The sequence below is a fragment of the Lontra canadensis genome, unplaced genomic scaffold (genome assembly GCF_010015895.1).
Source record: "Lontra canadensis isolate GAN:19392208 unplaced genomic scaffold, GSC_riverotter_1.0 scaffold13, whole genome shotgun sequence".
Classification (NCBI taxonomy): domain Eukaryota; kingdom Metazoa; phylum Chordata; class Mammalia; order Carnivora; family Mustelidae; genus Lontra; species Lontra canadensis.
The window spans coordinates 6,830,737-6,853,033 of record NW_022631007.1 but is presented as its reverse complement, the minus strand read 5'-3'; the positions used below and the strand labels follow the sequence as shown (position 1 = coordinate 6,853,033).

The 22,297-nt window shown below is 38.7% G+C and overlaps 1 long non-coding RNA gene across 1 annotated transcript; it reads left to right on the top strand.

The window, feature by feature from the left end:
• The first annotated feature begins 16,884 nt into the window (after positions 1–16,884).
• LOC116867950 lies at positions 16,885–20,283 on the top strand. Its single transcript, XR_004382693.1, has 3 exons — positions 16,885–17,029; positions 17,186–17,326; positions 20,214–20,283. It is a non-coding gene; the product is annotated as an uncharacterized LOC116867950 (long non-coding RNA).
• Positions 20,284–22,297: the final 2,014 nt, after the last annotated feature.

Here is a 22,297-nt window from a genome sequence, read left to right as displayed (position 1 = left end):
ATGTAGAAATCAAAGAGAATGCCTTTAGCAAATAATTTGCATGAAACATTCCTTAGGAGATAAGAAGAAACCTCTCTTGCTTGCGTCAGTGAATTGTGGTTATGCAAGGAGCAAAATTGACAGTCATGTTGCTGTCATGGTGAGAATGATGACTGGTAGAGGACAGTCAGCTGAGCTACTGGTTGTGTAGCTAGGCTCTGGACAGGAATTTGTGTATTTAGAGTCAACAAAAATCCAACACTCTACTTCCAAATTGAAATAAGGCACATGGAAGATCTTCATTATTCTTTCTCAGATAGAGACTGTTTGTAAAAGAGGGTTTTATATGTCAAAAATTAAGTAAAATGTAAGGAAAAATTATATAAACTTAATAAACAAATATATAAGAGAACTAGAACAAGTTTTTTATATTTACATTATTTTTATAACGAGTAAGGGTGACTGATTTCCCCCAGGCTTCCTGAAAGCTTTCAGGGATAATCAGCTCTATTATTCTTTTAAACCATATTAAGGTTATTTTCTTCATCTTTTGCTTCAACCACCTCACACTGCTTGGGCTTCCTTTTTGAGCATCACCAGTTACCCATTAGTGATCTCCTATCTCCTATCTCCCAGAGGGAATAAAAGAAAAAAAAGAATTAGGATATGAAAACAAATATACAAAGTGACTAATCTCAATAAAATCATATGTATCATTAAAAAATGGAGGGAAGATAGATCTAATCCATGCTCTCTGTTCCAAATGTTAATGACTACCTAGAGCTCCCTGAGGCGTCTTCAGCTCACAGATACACCGCTGTTTGAACAAATATGTATATATGTGTGTCTGTGGGTGCAAGTCATGACAAAAGAAACAAAAGCTTTCACACTTCTAAAGGATTTTCATTTTTTTCTTATTTGTAGGCTATAAAGTGTTTTAGATTTTTGGAGCATCATTGTGATAAACTATCATGCCTACCGCCTTCAAATCTTGTCTTTAACATAATAAGTAAGCACCATTGCTATTTTAGATTCATGAGGGTCTTTGGACAATTTTTTTTTTCCAGAAAATATTAAGATATTTCCGGAATCTGTATCAGCTGACAGGTTCTGCAATCTCTTTTGAATAAAGATGGTGCTATCTTCTGACATGAACCTATTGAGGCCAGGCGAATACATCCTTCAGCCTGATATATATAGTTGTACGTCAGTTGGAATATTCTACACTCAAGTATCCCCTCTTTATTTCACTGTTTGCATCAGAAGTTCCCTAAAGTTTTCAATCACTTTGACCGACATAAAATGGTTCCCAACACTTGTGACCTATTAGAATTATTTGAGAAGTTATGGAAAAAAAAAAAAACAAACTTATGACTGATTTATTAAAAAAAAAAAGGTGAATTAATTGATTTGGAGAAAAATACAGTTATTGTGACTTTGAAAATCTTCCCTGAGGTCTAAAATATAATCAGAGATGAACACTGGATGGATTAGGAGGTGAAGGGTTCCTAAAAATTCAACTCTTCTTCTCCATCTTGTTGTACCGCTCAGATGACAACTGGTGTTTTTTTTTTTTTTCTTTCATTGAATGGATGTAGTATACTCCGATTGAGTGGAAATTCGGAAGCTGCTTTGATGGCAGGAGAAGGAAACTCGATATTGACAAATAAGGTAAGGAGATAGATGCAAAGTGTACAATGAATGTTTTCCCTGTACCAGCTCTGAACAATGAGCTCCAATGTGAAGCTACAGATCACAACATGATATTCATTCCGAATAAATGTATTCATTAACCCAGGACCTAACAGGAGCCACATCCTACACTAGACATAGAGGATTGGAAGCTGAAGCCAATTCAGTCTGCCTTACGGAAGATACAGCATAGTAGCAGAGCACAAGGCAAACACAGGGTAAATATACTGAAACTGAACATGGGACTACAGTGAAACGCAGTGTAAGAAAAGGAAATGGTGTATTGGGTAACAAATAGGGAAGAGCCTTATTCTTCCTGAAAAGTTAGATTCCTGTAATTCTTTTTTTAACTCCCTACAATTCTTAGTTTTTCTGCAATATTTGTTAGTCTTTACTTACGTATTTTGTCTTCTTTGTTTGTTTATTTTTGCTTGCTAAATAACAGAACACGATGATCTGGCAGTCTTACCGTATTTGAATAAAAATGTTTATTTATGCGAACTTAAGAAAACAAATGGTCAGTTTCAATTAATTCTCTAGAGGCTGTAGCAATAGTTAATTGTTTCCGTCCTGAGGCAATTATAACCAGCCTTTCCCAACACTAGGACTTGGAACTTTTCCATAGGTGGTTGATAGGCCTAGTTCCAACAGAAGGTTCCAACTCAAATGAATCTGGGGAATTATGGATTAAGCAAAGTTACGTATATTTATTTACCTCAGGATTACTTAGAACCTTTAATAAATTAATGTACAAAATGACTCAACAAGAAGAGGGTATTTTGTTCAGGGGTTCTCAAACCCAAAGAGCTGTGAACTACCGCCCCCCCCCCCTTTAGGATTGACAGCAATACAGCCCTCTGGCTCTTTCTGTGATGTTTTATAACACTCTGTATTTTAAATGTCATCCCATCAGAGAGGCTTCTGCCAACTGCCCTATCTAAAGGAACATCAGGTTTATATCAATTTCTACCCTTTCACCTTATTTTCACTTTGTTTTCCTTCCTTGTGTGTTTCTCACTCCCCTGAGAATTTAAGGTCTCTGCCAGAGTAGAGAGCCCTGCTTCTCTTCACTGCTTGCTGCACAAAAAATACTCAAAATATATGTGTTGACTGAGTCGCCATCTTTAGTGTGTGGCTTTTGTCCTTATGGCCTCATGATGGCTGCTCTATTTTCAGGCATCACAGCCATGTTCTAGACAGAATAATAGGCCAATGATAAGAGTCATGTGCCTTCTGGTGCTCTCCTCCATTTGGAAGATCACAGTTTTCCGAGTGGTTCCACCCTCCAGACTTCTGCTATGACTGTGAGCTTCAGGGGGTTCTACAGAGATGAAGATCCTAACAGGCAAACAGCCATTCTGAACAAAGTAAGATTTCTGTTACAAGGAAAAGACTAAGGCTACATTGGTTATTATGTGTGTCATGAGCATGCATCCCCACCAGCCCAAGGAGGCTGTGATTGTCACATAGTCAGTTTCACTTCTGTTACTTTTCTGGCTTCCATAGACATGTGAGTTTGCAGACTTGAACTAGACATTTTTTCTCTTTTTTTTTTCTTTTTAAAAATATTTTATTTATTTATTTGAGAGAGACGGAAAGAGAGCACAAGTGAGGGGAGAGGCACAAGGAGTAGGAGAGAGAGAATATCAAGCAGACTCCATGCTGAGCATGGAGCCCAACCCAGGGCTCGACCCCAGGACTCTGAGATCTTGACCTGAGCAGAAATCAACAGTCTGACACTTAACTAGCTGAGCCACCTAGGTGCCCCTGAACTAGACATTTCATAAAGTCATTCCCAGTCTTTAAATGTTATGATTTTATGAGTTATGCATCTCCAGCAAATGCCTTGGATTTATCTATATACAGAACTTTTTTCACATATTGGGTTTAAATTATTAACTTAATGATTATTTAAAGGGGAAAGAAATCTTCCTTTTTTCTTTTCCTGTCAAAAACAAAAGAAAACAAAACAAACAAAAAAACCAAACCAAACCAAACAAACAAAAAAAACCACTTCCAGGTAATGGTCAGCTTTGTTTTGAAGTCATTCTTGGTTGTGTTCACTGAAGTAAAACAAATGCTCTGTAGCAAGTGACCATCCTTCCCCTGGGAAGGTTTGTCATGCAACCATCACGAGTCCTAATCACAGTCTTAGGAACAATGATGACGTTGTCACTAGAAGGTCAGGAGAAGAAGCTGAGAGGCTGTACAGTCTAAGCCAGAGCAAGACTGACAGAGGACACAGAAAAAAAAAAAAAAAGAAAAGAAAAGAAAAGAAAAAATCAGACCCGCATAAAAGGAAATGAAAACACAAATAAAACTTGGTGAAATGTGTGGAAAATTGGAACATTTGGTGTTATGAAATATTCTGTCACCTTCTAACCATTTTCCCTTTTGCTGTTTTGATAAGTGACAAATTTCACATTGCACAGGTGGCCAATTCCACTAAAAATAGTTTCTTGAACCTTATCAGTATCATTTATCAGAGACAACAGAAAATGTTGCAGTCTACTACAGATATTCATTCCCGTCCTATCTACACTCCTGAATGGCTAGTGGATTTCAGGATGGGCCAAGATAATACACTGATATTTACTGAGTGCATTCTAAATGGTAGACAATATAGTAGACATGTTTACATACTTCATACTATTTATTTCTTGTGACAACCCTGCTAGCCTATTACAAAAGAAAAAATTGAAGCACACGGTTTAAACTTCGACAAATAACTTGAACCTGCTGATTTTCCATTTTCTCTAACCTTATTAGCATTGGACTGGTTGATATCCCTTCTCATTCATTCAGTGACTGTTTAATAACGTCCATAAAATGGAGTTCCTCATTTGTAGAACACAGATAATAATATCTGTCTTACTGTTGCAGGAAGGGAGGGAGGAATGAGGAAGGGAGGGCACAAGGACAGAAAGAAAAATGAAAGGAAGAAAACCAGAGGTATATATAAGCTCAGAATTAGACTACCTTTATATTTCTTCTTTTCTTTTCTTTTCTTTTCTTTTCTCTTCTTTTTCTTTTCTTTTTTTTTTTTTTTTTTTAAGATTTAGTTATTTGTTTTAGACACAGAGAGTACAGGGTGAAGGAATAGAGGGAGAGAGAGTCCCAAGCAGACTCCCTGCTGAGAACAGAGCCCTAGAGGGGGCTCCATCTCAGGAAGCTGAAATACTGACCTGAGCCGAAATCAAGAGTGCTACCTTAACCAGCCAAACCAGCCAGGAGCTCCTACCTTTAGGTTTCTTAACAGCAGCACTGGAAATAAGAAAAATTTAATTTAATTTAAAAATACGTAAGTAAGTAAATAAATAAAACAATCATTTCAAAATCCTGCAGGAGAATTGTTTTCTCCTTGAGTTCTATACCTAGACAAACTATTAAGAAGGCATGAGGGCAGAATGAGATATTTTCAGACATGGACGGTCTCCAAAAATTCACCCAATCCCATGTGACCCTTCTTCTATCATTTCTCTGTCCTCCAAATATAGCTATGTGTACTCTTCCTCCCTTCATAATTATTGCAGCTGTGTTTCACATGCAACATTCCTTTGTACAATACAATTAAAAATGAGTTACTAGAAAAAAATGAAGTAGGTCCCAAGTTATTATTAGGTTGAACAGAAATGAAATTAGATTTTAATAAATGCAATGTGAAAAAAACTAACATAAGAGAAAAAGAATTACATAATCTGTACACATTTATCATTAAGAGGGAGTGTATAGATGGTTAAATTGAATGTTTATTACACTTGAAAATTTTGGTTGTTCACATATGTAACTTAACAGCTGTTAGTGATAGAGTGATTCCCTGTTTTAGATAGATACATACATAGCTTAATACACCAAATTTTTATCTATATGTAATGGTTTCAATGTCACAAATGTGCTTACTTTTTGCTTGTTAATTTATCCATTCTAGGCTAGATTGGTCACAATGATACCTCAGGATATAAAGTTTATCTAAAACATTTCTTTTGTTTCAATAACATTTACAGGAGTAAAACTGATCTCCTAAAATACATGACAGAAGGATTTCAAACTAATTTCAGCCTCCTCAGGACATTCAGTGATATCTTTAATTTAAAATGAAGGAAATGATAATATATTTCCCACATTTATCTTTAATTTTTCACCAATGAGCAAGTTCTAAAAATCTATACTATAACATTTTAATTAAGTTTAAATTATCTTTCAGTGAAGAAAACGATTCCAGATCCATAAATATCCTATTGAGTGAAACTCATGATAAAAATACCATTTTTTTAAACTTTTTTTAAAAGCTTTTATTTTTTTATTTGACAGAGAGAGAGAGGACAAGTAGGCAGAGCGGCAGGCAGAGGAAGAGGGAGAAGCAGACTTTCCACCAAGCAGGGAGCCTGATGCGGGGGCTCCATCATAGGACCCCAGGACCATGACCCAAGCTGAAGGCAGCCACTTAACCAAAACCGACTGAGCCACCCAGGCACCCCAATAAAAATGTTTTATCAAAGTTATGAGGTATTCAGTGATAACTTTCTCCAAATGCAGTATGAAGATTATTCCCTACTTCACTGATGATCATTTTAAATTACAAAATATGTCATAAAAATCTTATACAATTCTTGAAGCTTATCTGACATTATAAAGTATGTTGCATTCTTTTTTTACATGAGATATTAATGTAATTAAAAAACTCAATGATATCAAACAAATAAGTACATCTGACTATCTAATTTATATCTTTAGAATTTGGGACTTCAACTGTTTTTTCCTTTTTTTTTGGCAGGAAAACCATCTACACAAAACTTTTCCCCTGAAATACCAGTGAACCTCAGTATGCACACAAGCTGCTCATAGTTTTCATATCATCCCAGAATTAGTGCAAAAAACTAAAATTTAATACATTATTCTTTGCATAATTCATACCTATAACCTATTTTTTTAGTAGCAGGCATAGAATACGACTTCCAGATTGGTCAGAGACAGAGGACTCAAGGAAGAAGTTTCAAGGAAAAAAAAAAAAAACACATACACACACAAAAACAGTTGAATTACTACTCCCTGAAGGGCTTGACCATGTGACAAAGAGCCTTCAAGAATCTTTTTAATTCACTTGGAGAGTTGGAAAGCATTAATAATAATACAGAAAATCACGAGAGCAAGTTTAAAAGCATACACTTATTAGCTGAGAAAAACAAAGTAAATCATGTTTGAAAAGATCATAATGGAAGAATGATCATCTGCACGGAAGGACGTACAGAAAGCGATGCAGGACACGAGGCAGAGTAAGGATGCTTCTTGTTTTCTAGTAGCAAGTTAAAGGATGATGCCTACAAATTACAAATCGGAGAGGTAGCAGGAAAAGTTTATTATTTAGAACTGTGGAGATGGGTATCCAAATAAACTGCTAAAAGTTACTTGTCAATGGTTGTTGCAGAAAAGAATCAGACCAGCGAGACACCGAGGGATGCTTGGAGAAGCAAGAGAACTCGGGTTTATTTTACCCCCGTGGACCCAGAGGAGCTCACACTGAAATTCTGGGCCACGGATAGTGAAGTTACAGGGTTTTTATAGGGGAGTGCAAGGGGCCAGGTTCCAAAGGCTATGCTGACTATTGGTAAGTGTGTTTAAACTCGGGAAGCGGACTTGCTTTAGGTGGGAACAGAGGTTAGGGTAGTGGAGGGGGTTTTGTGGGGGGAAGCCTGTTTACAGAAGCAGAAAGGACTGGTTATCTCTTGCTCCCAGGGGAGGCTTCTGGTTATCTCTTGCTCTTTCTAGTAACTTTCTATCTACTGGGTCCTGCTGCCCTCAGCCTATTGTGAGTAATTTTCCTCTTCATAGTCACTTGGTGGGGCAGGAGTGTAGGATGAAGAATGGAAGTAAAATAAGGGATTTCTGATTTCAGGACAAGGTTTGTAAAACATTTTGACTTGTAAAACTCTGCATGTGCATAAAAATTTTAATAAAAGATGCGACTCTGATCTAGCATTTTTATTCTTCACTTTTATCAAAATTCTGAACTACTAAAATACCTGTTACACAGTGTTTTCTCTAAATATATGTATATGTCAATCTCTATAAACTGTTTAAAATGTCTCAGTTACCACAACTAAACCTAATCTTCTAATAGAATTTTGAGCCATTCTTAAAACTTCTAAGATTTTACCTGAAAAATCAACTGATTCTCATTCCATGGGTCTTTATGTTTAAAGTTCAAAAATTTTGACATTTTAAAGGTGCAACAGGGGTTATTTGCTTTTTGTGCTTATGACTTTAAGTGGCTCAGAAGACTTCAAATTTTCTTTTTAGAAAGTCACCTCACCTCTGAGCAGAGAAACCCCTGCCCCTTAGAGGGAAAGCTTTTGTACAAATTTCAACCAAGAAGAAATGAGGTTAGAGTGGAAAGTATTTGGTAATGATAAGTTTTAGCCTGTGCCAAAATTACAGTTATTGAGCTTTAAGTTGGTAAATTTTCATATTGCTATGTTTAATGGAAAATATAATGATGTTCTTTGGATATATAAGTTAAATTGTATATTAAAGCAGGTAAAAGCACAGATAAACTTGCCTTCATCAGCTTGCTCACAAAATCTGACTACCTTTGTTGAGATTTCTTTTCCTATGTCTTTTTTTACTATGAAGATCATAAAAGTATGAGGTAAATAGCTTAAACCTAAAACAAATTCCATTCTGTTTAGTGACCTGAAACACTTCCCTGGGAAATTTTTACTTGGGCCACATGATCCTTGCTTGTTCTTTAGTACTTCATAACCTGAAACCTTTCAGGGATTTCCATTCTTCTAAATGAAAAATTATTCTTTGGCTGTAATTTAGAGCCTCTGAAATTCCCACTGGAAATTCTACTTGGGGGGTGCCTAGAAACACACACACACACACACACACACACACACACACACACACATGAGGAATTGCCTTGAGTTATTCTGGAGCAGATGACACTTTGTATTTAAAATGGAGAAGAGATTGCTTTCTTGCACAATACCTATGTTCCGTGTAAATCATCCTCTCTGACTGAAGATTCACTGTAGGGTTCACATTGACCTGGAAGCAATTCAATCTACAGGGATCAAGGCCAAGGGGAAAGAGAGATATGGCATAAAAGTCAATTCATTATATTAGTCATCTGTTTCCAAAATGAGCGTGCGGTTGCAATCAGGTTAATATGAGCATCAGGGTCACAAAAGCATAAGGAAGCCATGTGAAATTCTTGGGACAGAGTGACCTGCTCTCCTGGGTCACATTACGGCAGATAGATTTTCATCTTACGCTGCTTTGATATATTGTGGCAACGAAGGCTTCTTTTCTACAGGCTACCTTCCCAAGGCCCCTCCAAATCCTCTATTTCTAGAGAGTTCTTGAAGCCTCTGGGCTTAGGTCCACCAATGCCATTCCCACACTCTTATTTGAGCAGCTGTAAGGAGCATAGCAAAAGTGATTTGGAGGATCCAACAGATCCTATTTAATTTCCAGTCTCTAAATTACTCTAACCCGTAGAGTTTGATTTCATTCACTTCTACCCTGCACGCCCCCAGTGGAGGCTTAATTACCAGAAGCAGTACCCTAAAGATGCAGTCTCTGAACCACCTTGAAGTGTGTGAAAATAACCAAGTACCATCATCCCTTTTCTCTCTTTAATGCAAGTGGATTTCAGCTCAGACGCACAATGATCCCCAGCTCTCCTTGATCTCAGAGTCTATATTTCTGTGACTTGTCCAACATACCAGGCATGCAAGGTCCAGGAGCTTGTCTAGATTTTACCCCTTAGAGACATTAAAAGAAATCTTAAATATAAAATGTTTCAAACATTTTGCAGCCATGATCCTTCCCCCACCCCTCCAAACATATCTTTCTCTATTCACTTCCATAATTGCTGACATTGCCTTCTGCCTTAATTAACTAAACCAGAAACAATGGTCTTTTTCCTGAGTCCTATTTCTTCCATGCCCTATTCCCCACATCCACTTAATCACCAGCTCTTGATAATTCTTACCCTATTCTCTTTCTGCTATTAATTTACACTGTCATCTCCCTCCTATGCTATTGTAAAACTCTTCCTTCCTGCTATGCTCACCTAGCCTCCAGCTTTTTCTTACTCTTCATTCTGCCAACGTAAATCACAAATAAGATGATTAAAATCTTGCAATGGCTCCTTATTGCCTCAGGATTAAATTCCTTTTCCTTAGTAAGGCCTGAAAGGCTCTTTTGACCTGAACCTGTCTTTGTAGAACTTTTGTTCTACCCAGATGTTCCATTCATTTTAATGCCTTGTAGATGCTTCTGTTTTCTAAATAAACGTCTAGTGTTTTCTTTTCTTATTTTTTTTTTAAGATTTTATTTATTTATTTGAGGTAGGGGTAAGAGCTAAGGGAGAGGAGGGGGAAGGAAAAGCATACTCCCCACTGAGCAGGGAGCCTGACTCAGGGCTGGATCCCAGGACCCTGAGATCGTGATCTGAGCTGAAGGGCACCCACCCAGACATCCCCTTCTTGTGTTTTCTAAGCAAACCACCTTGTCTCAGACCTTCGTGCTTTGTAGGCGTTCTTCCCTGTGAAGCCCCCTCCCAATCAAGCTGGTGGGTATCCAGTCTTCCTTCAAAGGCTATTTAGGCTTCACTTTCTTGTGGGTCTTCCCAACACACAGACTTCGGTTCAAGACAGTCTAATCTTGGGGCAACTGGGTGGCTCAGTGGGTTAAGCTTCTACCTTCGGCTCAGGTCCTGATCTCAGGGTCTTGGGATTGAGACCCGCCCACATCTGGCTCTCTGCTCAGCAGGGAGCCTGCTTTCCCCCTCCCCCCACCTGTCTCTCTGCCTGCTTGTGATCTGTCTCACTCTGTCAAATAAATAAATAAAATCTTAAAAAAAAAAAAGTCTAATCTTACTGCCCCACTAGGTTATTTTCTTATGTCTTATTTACTCTCAGCCCACTGTATTCTGGCCTTTTCTGTCAATATTCCTCTGAAAGTGCTTTGCTAAAACCTAAAATGACCTTCAATCTGCTAAGTCCAATGGGTCTTTTCTAGAGTTTAGCTTACTTGGCACAACTGCTGTGTTGGATGCTGTGGATTATGTTCTTATTTTGGAGTGCTTTCTATACTGCTAGATTGTGGAACTCCCACATTACCTTAATTTTCCTTCCTTCCTCTCTTCCTCCCTCCCTCCTCCTCCTTCCTTCCTCCCTTCCTTCCTTCTCTCCTTCCTTCCTTTCTTCCTTCCTTCTTCCTCTGACCAGTTCTCAATCTAACCTTCCTCTGTCGAATCTCTTAATTATTAACATCTTGGGCTATATTCTTAGCCCACTTGCTTACTTACCACCTCAATCTTATGTACATTCATAAATCTTACACTTATATAACAGCCCATTAAACTTCTCCATCCAAAAGTCAGATAAGAACCTGCCATCCAACATGCTCAAAACTGAGCTATCTCTCCTCTAATATCTGCTTTATTCCTCTACTCCTTTAGTAAGTGAAATAAAAGTCTATCCAATCATTCAAAATAGAAACCGGAGGTTTTCCTTGATTTCTCATTTTTCCTAAATCCCTAACCAATCACAAGGTCCTGTAGAATTTCCCCCCAAAACCTATGATGACTCTATCGTACTCTCTCTGCCCTGTGTTACTTCTTGTTGGACTACTGGGCACACTTGCAATTGGCTATGTACAATCCCTCTTCTCCAGAACTGCCAGAGACATCTTCCCTCAGCATATCACTTCCACATCTCTCCCTTACCCACACTTCCTTAGCAGTTCCCTCTTACCTACAAAAGACTGAAGTTGGTGCTCGTTAACATCTCTATATAATTTATCCCCATTTATCCCCATCTTCCTTTCCTGTGCCATCTCTTGCACCATCTACTTCGCCTTGAATCAGCATCCATAGAGAGCCACCCTTAATTATCATGCCTAATATGGTGCTTTTTGTGTCTATGCTTTAGTTGACATTAACACCTCCCTCTGAAGACTCAGGAAGTTTCTTCTGCCTCTCATTCTTACTTCCAATCCTATTGTATTCACCTACAGATTGGATAATTTTGCTCTCTTCCTTGCTTCTCCCATAAATGACTTATTACTTCTACCTGTGTCCCAGATCCACCCCTTCTTTTCTCCTCTGCAGTCTGGCCTCTGAAATTATCCTTTGCTTTTATTCAGGGACATGATCTCCAGCTCCGCTGCATATTTCCTTTCAGCCTCCACATGTGATTTCCTCTTCCAGTGTTTTTTAAAAGTCCTTGATTCTACCTGCACTTCTTTTCTTGCTTTTATCATCACACATATTGGAAGAGTATGGCTTCAATTCTCTTACCTTCTGTTTACTCCCCTGCCCATTGTAATGTCTTTTGAAATTGCAACACATGGTTGAAACTGCTTTCTCAACATCTCCAATTATCTACTGATTTTAAACTCAGAGATTGAATTTTTGTCCTTATCCTATTAGATCCCCCTGAATTAATTGAGATGAATGCAAGCTTCTCTTCTCTGATATTCTTTTTTTTTTAATTTTATTTCTTTATTTGACATAGAGAGAGAGAGAGGAAGAGAGAGACAGAGAGATCACAAGTAGACAGAGAGGCAGGCAGAGAGAGGGGGGGAGCAGGCTCCCTGCTGGCAGAGAGCCTGATGTGGGCTCCATCCCAGGACCCTGAGACCATGACCTGAGCCAAAGGCAGCCGCTTCACCAACTGAGCCAATCAGGTACCCCAAGCATTACATTATTTTATGGTTTTGAAAATAGATGTCTCCTTGGTATCTCTTCTCTCCAACTTATTTCATATATTGCCATCATTTCCCTTCCCAAAAGTCATGGTCTGTCCACATCATTTTCTTACTTACAGATCTGCTTTCTTTTCTTATTGTTAATAAAATCAGACTAAAATATAAAAATTAAAAAAAAAACACTTTAATTCAAGCTTAGCATTGTCATCATCTGAATCAATCTCTTTTACCAGCCTTGATTTTTCCAAATATATCTCAAAATTTTTAGAACATTAATTTTTTCAGAACTTGAGCTTTACCTATCAATGTTATTTCTCTATCTATAAATAATAATTAGGCAATGGCTAAATGCCGGATTCTATGATGTGTATGGAGGATATATAATACATAAGATAAAAACGTCCCTTAGTATTTATAGAGATCAGTTCTAGGGCAGGAAAAAATAAAATAAATACATAAATAAGTAAGTAATTAAATAAAGTGTACTACATACTATGCTAGATGAAGTGTAAGCTTTTAATTGTGTACGGTAAGTTGTCTTACCTTGTGGCAGTAGTGATGATGGTATTTTGGGCAGGAGAGCTGGTTATAGAAGTAAGCACCATTTAAATTGTATCAATTAAAGATGGGGAAAATGGGTGAGTGTCTGATTCCAGGCAAGAGGAAATGGCCACACATAATATAACAATGAAAGATGTTCCATATAGTGTGATTGCACAGGATATGAAGGGGAGAATGCTGACTTTGCTGAAGCTTGTCAGGTAAGAAAACACTAGATAATGAAGGTATTATCAACCACCACGAGTATCTTGGACCTTATACAACAAACAATTGGAAGTCCATTTTTAAGCACTGGTGTGATAGAATCATATTTGTATTGGGAAGAATCATTGTGGTGCCATGTGAAGGATAAAATAGAGAGAAAAGACCAGAGGAAGTAAGAGTGCTCAGGAACTATTGCAGAAATTCTTGGGAACAGCCACATTGGCCTTACTGGAGTCTTTGTTACATGAACAGAGAAAGGCGGATTGGTATAGAAAACAGAAACAAGGAATAAAAGTCAGGATTTGGTGAATTGGTTTATTATTGGTGGTATATGATTAAGTAGAATAGATGATTGTCAGTGGGCAGGGGTTATGTAAGTCTGGAACTCAGGAAAGGGATCTGTGCTTGCCATGTAGATTTATAATTCATTAGCATATAGGGTTACCTAACTATGGAAGTCAAAGGGATTGACTTTCAAGAGTGATTGAAAGAAGAGGGCAATGGTGGTTCTAGGAAGGTCAGAGAAGCTGTTTCAATAAAGAAGGATTCTAATAGAGTCCAATATAGCCAAGAGGAGAAATAAGGATTGTTTTAGGGTTGGTGGGGGGGAGCATGGAGTGTCAAGGATATCATTAGTGGAAGCCCTTTCAGTAGAGAGCTGAGATAGAGGCTTTGTTCACTAATATGCCTTCACACCCATCTCCTGCATGGGATAGTAGGCAACAGTCCTGGCTGTGTACTTCGCGGTGGTTGTGGGAAGGGACAGGACTATAGGCCATACAAACTACTTCTCTTTTTGATCATAAGTACAAGTCAGTTTTGACATTTCCATCTTTTGAAATCCCAAGGAGCCTATGAATGATGGTGACAGCAAAACTTCTTTTAAAGTCTGATTATCTTAGGCTCTCTGCCATAGCTGGTTGTTCCAGGCCCTACCCTCTTTTAAGGTCAGAACTACCCTTCATCTCCTCTTTGTTGAAATCCCATTTATTTTCAAGAAATAGATCAAATATCACTTTCCCCTAAAGAGATCCTTGCTTCACAAGAGAATTATTGCTCTTCTTCTGTGTTCTTACAGGATTTTGTATATAAATTCATTAAGTGTTTAAAACATTCTCCTTCATAATATAGTTATATATGTAAGTTTCCTTTCCCATCTTGGGATACTGTCTTATTTATCTTTGCATCCCAGATTTCACCTAGTAAATTGAGGTATTTAATCCTTGTTTATCAAATTAAATTGAAATGTTTATATAGCATGGTTTGTCTAATTATAATAAATTATTTTAAAAGTCCAGATTCAGGAGAACTACATTTTTGTGGAGAAAAAAATAAATACAAGACAGTTGAAATCACTTTTGCTCCTTTCTCATACTATGATGGCTACTACCTTCAAGTGTAGTTCTAAATCAGGTGGAGATCTACTCTTTGTGTCCGAGTATGCCTTAGCTAATATTTTCCTGCATACAGAAGGAAGAGACTCAGTAAGTAATATTTTGTGACCATAGTTTATGAACAGCATTCTGAAAAGTGCACAGTAAGCTTGGATCTGTCTCTAAACTGAATTTGCTTTGGATGGGAAGCTTACATCATATGATAAAGACAAGACTTACTCCTAGAAGTGATGGTCTAATTTATAATCTCCACCTTCAAGAACGTGTTGGAGTTGAATTGCGCGCCAAAGAAAAGAAATTCTAAGCTAGTTTAAATGAAGTTTATGTTTCCTGCCAATATTCTCCCTTTAAAAATTTAGTCTTATTTACACGGTTTCAGACCTAGAAAAGTTCAGTTTAGTACTTTGGGTCAATTATTGTCAATACAATGTTGGATTTGTGTCATGGTTTCTTGGCAATAGGGCAACATTTGAAATCAAGTATCAAATGCATTCTCAGTGTGTGCAAATATAAAATCTGAACATCAACTAAAAATTTATGTAACTTCACAATGTAGTCACTAGCCTTAAAGAAGTTATGAATTGGTGGATTTTTTTTCCTTTCTATCCAAAATATTGCCCTTCTGTGAGCAAAATGATATGTGGCATTAGACTTGATGAAAATAAGTAGTATTGGAAAGTGCTTAGAATTCTTGAAATGTGCCAATGCTTTAATTGCTATTTGACCCCATTTCTCTTCCCACCAGACAGAGCGTAGAGCAAATGATATGATGGATGTCCAGTGCAGATTCATAATTCACCATAGTTGGGAACACTTATAATGGTGTATTTTCAAACTCTGTGAAAATGCCCAAGCAGATCAACATCTCATTCAAAACCGTCAGTGCCGATAAAATGGACGGTTTTCTTCAGTATATTCAGTGAAGCAGAGTAAAGGCCAGGCTCCAATTATTTCTTATGGTGCTGGAGGTGGGGTTTGTTCATAAATGCAAATGGGGACATGAATCAAATGTGTGTCTTCTCTTATAAATAGAGAAAGAGAGAGAGAGAGAGAGACTGTGTGTGTATTAGAGAGAGAAAGAGGGAGAAAAGGAAATGATTCTAGAGAAAAACTTACATTTGTGTATTAAAAATGGCTCAAGTTTCCTCAGATGTTACACAAGAAAGAGAGTGTCATTGAAAAACCAAATACCTGTTTATGCTAGGGTTTTGATAACATATCATAATGAAAGAGTTTCCTGTCATCAATGCTCTAATTAGAATACTAAGCAAAAGTCTAATAAAGTGGATTCATTTCTTCAAACTAACAATGAAACTTTGCTTATATTTGTTGACCATAGAAACTGGCCATAGATATTTTAGGCATTTTTAAAAACAGTTCATTGAAAGTTTTCCATGAATAAATGATTTTTTTCTCCCTGTGTCTACATTCACTACCAAAATATTTGGGACTGGACACCTGGGGCATTTGCTTCCTTCTTGGGCTCAGGCATCCTTCTCATTTCACATACTGTTGACCCAATCAATTCCATCTGTTATAGTTAGAACCCACATACAGCCAAATTCAAAGAGAACAAAGTTGGCAATGGTGTCCATTTCACTTCCTGCTTCATCCACCCACTGGGTGGGGCCCCTCTAAAGCTCCCAGCTTTCAAGGAGGGAGGCATTCTTGATCTTCCTCTGCCACCTCTCACTAAAGATTCAGGTCGGTTTCAGTCAGTTAGGGCTCATTGTGAATTTTATCTTACTGGTACTTTTCCCATGTCTTTGTATTTTATTCAGGCTTTGACGGGGGCTGGAATGGCTCTGTTTCCCATTATAGGATTTCCAGGCATTGACTCACATTCCAGGGGCTTTCAGAGCAACGTGACCGAGGACCACCACAAATCTTTCATTCCCCCCACCTCTCTCTTTCTCTCTCCATATATATATATATATATATATATATATATATATATTCTTCTAAGCTCTTTCTTATATATTCTTCTAAGCTTTTCTTGGAAAAACCCTCTCCTTCCATTTTATTTGTTCCCATTACTCACACCTAGCTGCATTCTATGTGACAAAAGAAACCATGAGCTCCAATGTGAACCTAATTCCAGGGTCTTTTCTCCTGTTTTGTTTTTTTGTTTGCTTGTTTTGTTTTTTGTTTTTTTTTTTAAATATGTGCACACAATTTTTATGAGCTTCACCTCTGTTACTATTGGGCACACGATTCTGCTGAGGCCACAGTTATTTTGCAAGTCAGCGAGGACTTCTCCAGCTTGGGTTGGAGTTACATTGGTAACTTTGCTCTAAATTCCCTCTTTAATGGAAAAAAATATGGACGGAAGGCTGAGGGGCATAAATCTTGCAAGTTGCTTTTCCGAGACCAGCCAGAACTAGCCCTAAATGAAGACACTGTGCGCTCGCTGCTGGCGGCTGTAGTCTTCTCATTTGGATTTCAACAAGTAGTCCCAGCCAGAGAAGCATTAGAAGGTAAAAGGGGATCAACCAGTTGTTAATCCAGTGGTGACTTCGGTGTGGGGCTCATTTCTTCAAACGGCCAAGTTGCACGCGTTGTTCTGTGATTGAGTGCCTTTGTCCTGACAGAGCTTTTCATTTTGTACCTTTCACCATTGTTTTTGGCCGCAGATCAAGCCTCACATCTTCTGGTCATAGAATTCCTTTCTGCAGGCTCCACTGCAGGCTCAGGCCGCCGCGTAACCTGAGACGCCTCGATTTCCCAGCAGACAGCACATTAAAGGGAGGTCTGCCGGCCAGCTGCAGAGACAGGTGTTGTTCTCGCTTCATTTATACCCGCCCCCATTTATTTGTGCTAAGAATTCCTCTCCCAGGCTTCACAAACGCTGAAGGAATCGGGCAGATTTTATAGGCGCTAGAGTGTGGGATTAAAATGCTTCACCTGCTTGGTAGCTTAGCTGGGTGAACAATGCTTCCAGATGTAGCATGATCTTTCTGCTGTTTTTGCTCTGCCCTCGTTAAGGAGCGAGAGGGGCTGCGTGGCCGCTCCGCGGTCCACCGCACGATGTGTTTACCGACTCGGATTCCGTCGCTGCTCTTTGGAGAGGGCTGACTCATGCTGCTTTCTGAGAAACTGGAGAAGTCAAGAAAACCCTCAGATTATTGTCCTTTTCTCATCCATATTGCAGAGCCATGAAAACCTGAACTGGTTTTGTCCTATCAGATTTAATGTTGATAGGGCAAATCCAGATCGATTTTTATAGCACTTTTATAGAAATGAAAAAGGTCAAATATAATGTTTACTACAGACTCTGCTGTTGCTTGAAATATATCTTTGGAGAGTGTGATTTTCATTGGACAATGAGCTTATAGACTGAGCGAGGTGCCCACGTGTGGCTTGAATGGTATGGATCCGGGTGATCCATTATTAGGTCTTCATATATTAGGAACTAAGCTGCAGGCATTTATTTCCCTTCCTAATCTTAAGTTTAGCTGTGAAAATCCCTCTTTGAGTGGCCTCAGCATTCTATCACAAGCCACACCCTTGTTCAACCCTCTGGGTCTCCTCCAGTGGGCTTGAGTCATCTGCTGCTTCTCTCCTTTGCAGGATTCTAAGGAAAGGATTATTTTCCATGATTAGACTAAGGGCTGTTTAACACCAATTACTATTCCCCATCATTAACAGAAGAGAATTCTGTTTGTGACTTAGGTAAGTTGGAGTAAGTATATTTCATGCAGCAGTGAAACCATGAGACTAACAAGATGATTGTGACTTACGATACTTCCTTCCTGACACTCAGAATTATCTCTTTCATCATATTTGGATGGGACATGGGCCACCTAGGAGAGCATATCCTGTTCCTGTCTTCCGAAACCCCTGGAAGCTGGTGCTTAAGGAAAGTGGCACATTCTTCCTTTAAATGCTGTCATCCTCCTTGGACTCTGCCTTGCTTCCTTTGTGCAGGAAATCAGATAACCCAGGATGGTAGCAAGACTTTGGAAGTGGCCTATCACCACCCTGTCACTTGTGGCCTTTGGAAAACACTATGTCTTTACTATGCTTGGAAAACCCATGCCACCACAATATGCCCTGCATTCCAACCACAAACATTACTAGGCACACTCTGTGCACATGGAGCTCTTGTAGGCCTTGATGTCTTTGCCAGGACATTTCTTCTGTCCATGCTGCTTCGTCAGGACCTCTTTTCTCCCTTTTTACCAGGTGAATTCCTACTTTCCTCGTAGCCCCACATCAAGCCTCCCAACATTTCCTAAGCAGTGCTAGACACTTCCTTCTCTCTTGGTCTGTTTCCCACATCTCATTTTGTCATGCATTACATGATTTTTGCTCTGATCGTTGTTTGCTTTGGATCATTTATTTTATGTGTCTCACGAGATCACACATTCCATGAGAATCAGGATGGTGTCCTATTTATTCATCTTTGTGAACGTAGGTCGTTCTTCACTCTTCCTCCTCGACCTGGCTTCTGCGAGGCTGCCTGGCCGAGTCCCAGACACACAGTAGGTGCTCCATATTGGTTAAATTTATGCATGAAGACATGAGTGGATAAAGCCATACCTATAATCCATCTGGAAAGCTTTGGGAGGACCAAGACAGTCTCTAAATCTGGAAAGGGGACAGTGAATTCAGGGCCTAGAGAAGGGAGGCTCCTAACTCCAGCTGCCTGTTTTCTGGGACTTTGCACCAACTGACTAAAATGGACTATTGTTACCCTTTACCCCTCATCTTCTTTTCCATATATTTATTGCTACTGTGTTCAGGAAGGGCACGTGATAAGTGGGACAATGTAGGAAATTCATAGCGTAGCATCCTGCCTCCCCCCAAAACTGTTGACCATGATCCATTTTATCCTGAAACTCACATTTACATGTAAAATATTTACCGGTGCTTCAAAATAAATTGGGGATTAATATATTGGTGCACTGTAGATAAATATCAAGGAACACGGTGTTTTCGTCTTGTGTAGAGAATAGTTATTTTTGATCCCATGGTGTTCATGGGCTGGTTTGTTTTTTCTTTCTTCTCCTTCTGCTCCTCTCACAGAGCTATAGGCAAACTGTTCCAGCAACTTTCAAAAATACTCAAAATAATCATAGAGAAAAGTGTGCTATGAAATCCCAGTTTTACAGGGAAGAAAGAGAGGCTCAGAGGTCAATAACTAACCAAAAGGACACAGAGCTAGTCGGTGACAGAGTTGGAATTCAAGCCCATTCACACCGGGTCTAGAGTCGGGGCTGTCAACGGCCATGAATGGCTGCCTCTTGTCCAGAAGTGGACTCCACACTGTATGGAGGACAAATTATTTATAGGAAAGAAACTGAGCAGATCATTTAAAGGATCCCTTGCAAATGCTCCATAAAGGGATAAAAAGGAGAGAAAATTAATCATCTCACACACCCTGGGAAACTTGTACATGTTCATGCAATTTGTACCTCGAACTAAAGTAACTGAATATTTCCTGTAGTAAGTAACTAGTTCTGTAACTTGGAAAAAATCTCTGACTCCACTTAACTCCTGCAGAGGGCCATGGCATATGGCCTAAATGCCCTAGAGTTTAAGTCAAGATACACTTACATAGTAAAACTATTCTTTTGTTGTTTTACTCTTTCCTTCCTGCTTGGAAAACTTTTCAAGTTTAAAGCCATCTAAAAATTGTAATTTTTTTTTTTCCCCTAGAAAGCAGAGGTCACAGAGATAAATGTCAACTGTCAGAAGTGCCACAGATGAAGGTGATATTCTTTTCTAATGGTTTCTGAGAAAAGAGACCATCAGAGTGAAATCCAGTAATCCCTCATTTGTGATTCCATGCCTACTGAGACGCTCAAACTCGAGTGCAGACTTTGGTAAAGTACTGAGCGCTGAAAGGTAGTTCTGTCTCCTGAGGAATCTGGAATGAGATCTAGTAGGAAGTTTCATTCAAGTTGAATGGAAAACATAAAAGAGAGTGTTCTATGGAACTCAGAAGTCTGGCAATGATGGATTTACTCCATGTGTGAAAGACCGGAGTAAGTGTTCTTCCCACGTTTGATTTATTAATTGGTTTATTAAGAAAGTCCTACAAGTTAATATTTCACTACTCGCTTGAATATAGTAATAAAATCCTAAGTAGAGAGTCCACAAATCAAATAGAAATGGACACTCCAGTACCTATCAAATGATGTTTTCACATTTATCTATATATTTACCTATAATCGAATAATTTCCTAAGAAATAGTAGTGTGCCTAATTTGAGTAGAATGTTGCATTTTAGCTTTATTTTTAAATTTAGGTAGTTCTAAAGACAATCCTGGGTTAATTTATGGGGAAATTATTATTATTCTCCTTCTTGGAATATGCCTGTCTATATCTATAAAGTGAAATGCACCCATTTCTGAAAAGATTCCTTTAATAATGTTCTCTCGTTTTATGAGATTCCATGGCATCATAGCATGACTGAATAAATTATCCTCTGGACATAACCTAATTTCCCATAGTCCTAATTCTGAAAGATTTCTCAGATTTTCTTTTCCAGTGGGAGAAATATTATAAGATTATCAAATTCATTATTTTGATGATGAACAAAATTATACCTGAACTGTCTTAAAAGTGCTTCTTTTCATTTAAAAAAAAAAAAAAAAAAAAGCTATAGCGAATGAAAGGCCTCTATTATATAATGCCCTGGAGTGGATCCCTCTTCTTTTAACTCAGATTTTCAGGAAGCTTGGATTCCTCCAATTCCATTTTAATGCCCCCCCTCCCCGCCATTCTGTTTCAGTGGCAGTGAGGAACAGCTGGCCGGCATCTTCTGTGATAATAACCTTCATATAGTGGAAACGTGAACGGTTTTGGACATGGTACTCACAAAAACATCCCCCCGCGTGATGTAGCTTATTTGGTATTTCCCCCTGTAAATAGCTAGATTCCTTATAGCCAGCCCTTCCAGCGACTATCAAATTTTGGCTCTGTTGAGTATAATGCAAGCATTTTCTGCCCCGTCTATTCAGGAATGTCTTCTGAGGAGGTTTCACAATACAATTTATTGTGTTTAATTTATGACAGACAATGTAAGAAGAATGGAATGCTTTTCTGTTAGGATTTGCATTGATAATTAAAGGTTACCATAGTGCTGGTTCGCTTTTACCAAATTTGCCAAATTCTGAAGGGAATGCCAATTAGAAGGCAGTCATGTTTCTCACTGCAACAGATTGAGACCAGTACCTGGTGGTGAGGACCCGTCGCTTTTGGCTGGACCTTACTTCTAATTGGGAAAGAAGGCAAAAGCTAGATCAAATAGTGTTTCTGAAGTGGTATCAATCATTCCAAGTAATAGCCACACCCCAAGAAGGCTGAGGAAGTGATTCAGTCTTTCTGAGGTCATCTTTTCTGGGTATGGAGGTAGCCAAAATTCTGAAAACGTTCACATTTTGCTCTCTTTAGGAAAAAACAACATTGATTTTAGAGGCTTTTGTTACAAAGGCCAGGGGGATTTTCCCACTGCAGCAAAGAGGAAGCTGGGTTTGGACCGGGAAGCCAGACATTTCTTGGCCCGAGTTTCTCACTTGAATGGGATTCTAGTTTGCCCCCTCCTCACCTCGCCAACCCCCAAGCAGCTAGAAGCCCCACCTCCTCCCTTGGACCATATGGGGAAGCTGGCTCAGTGGTTCTTATCCTTCTGACTCCAAGTTCACGCAGCTGTTCATTCCCTGCTTAATGTACCGGTAATTACAGCAATGTGCGCTTCTCTTTTTCCAATCATGTAACTTTTTTCTAATGGAAAATGA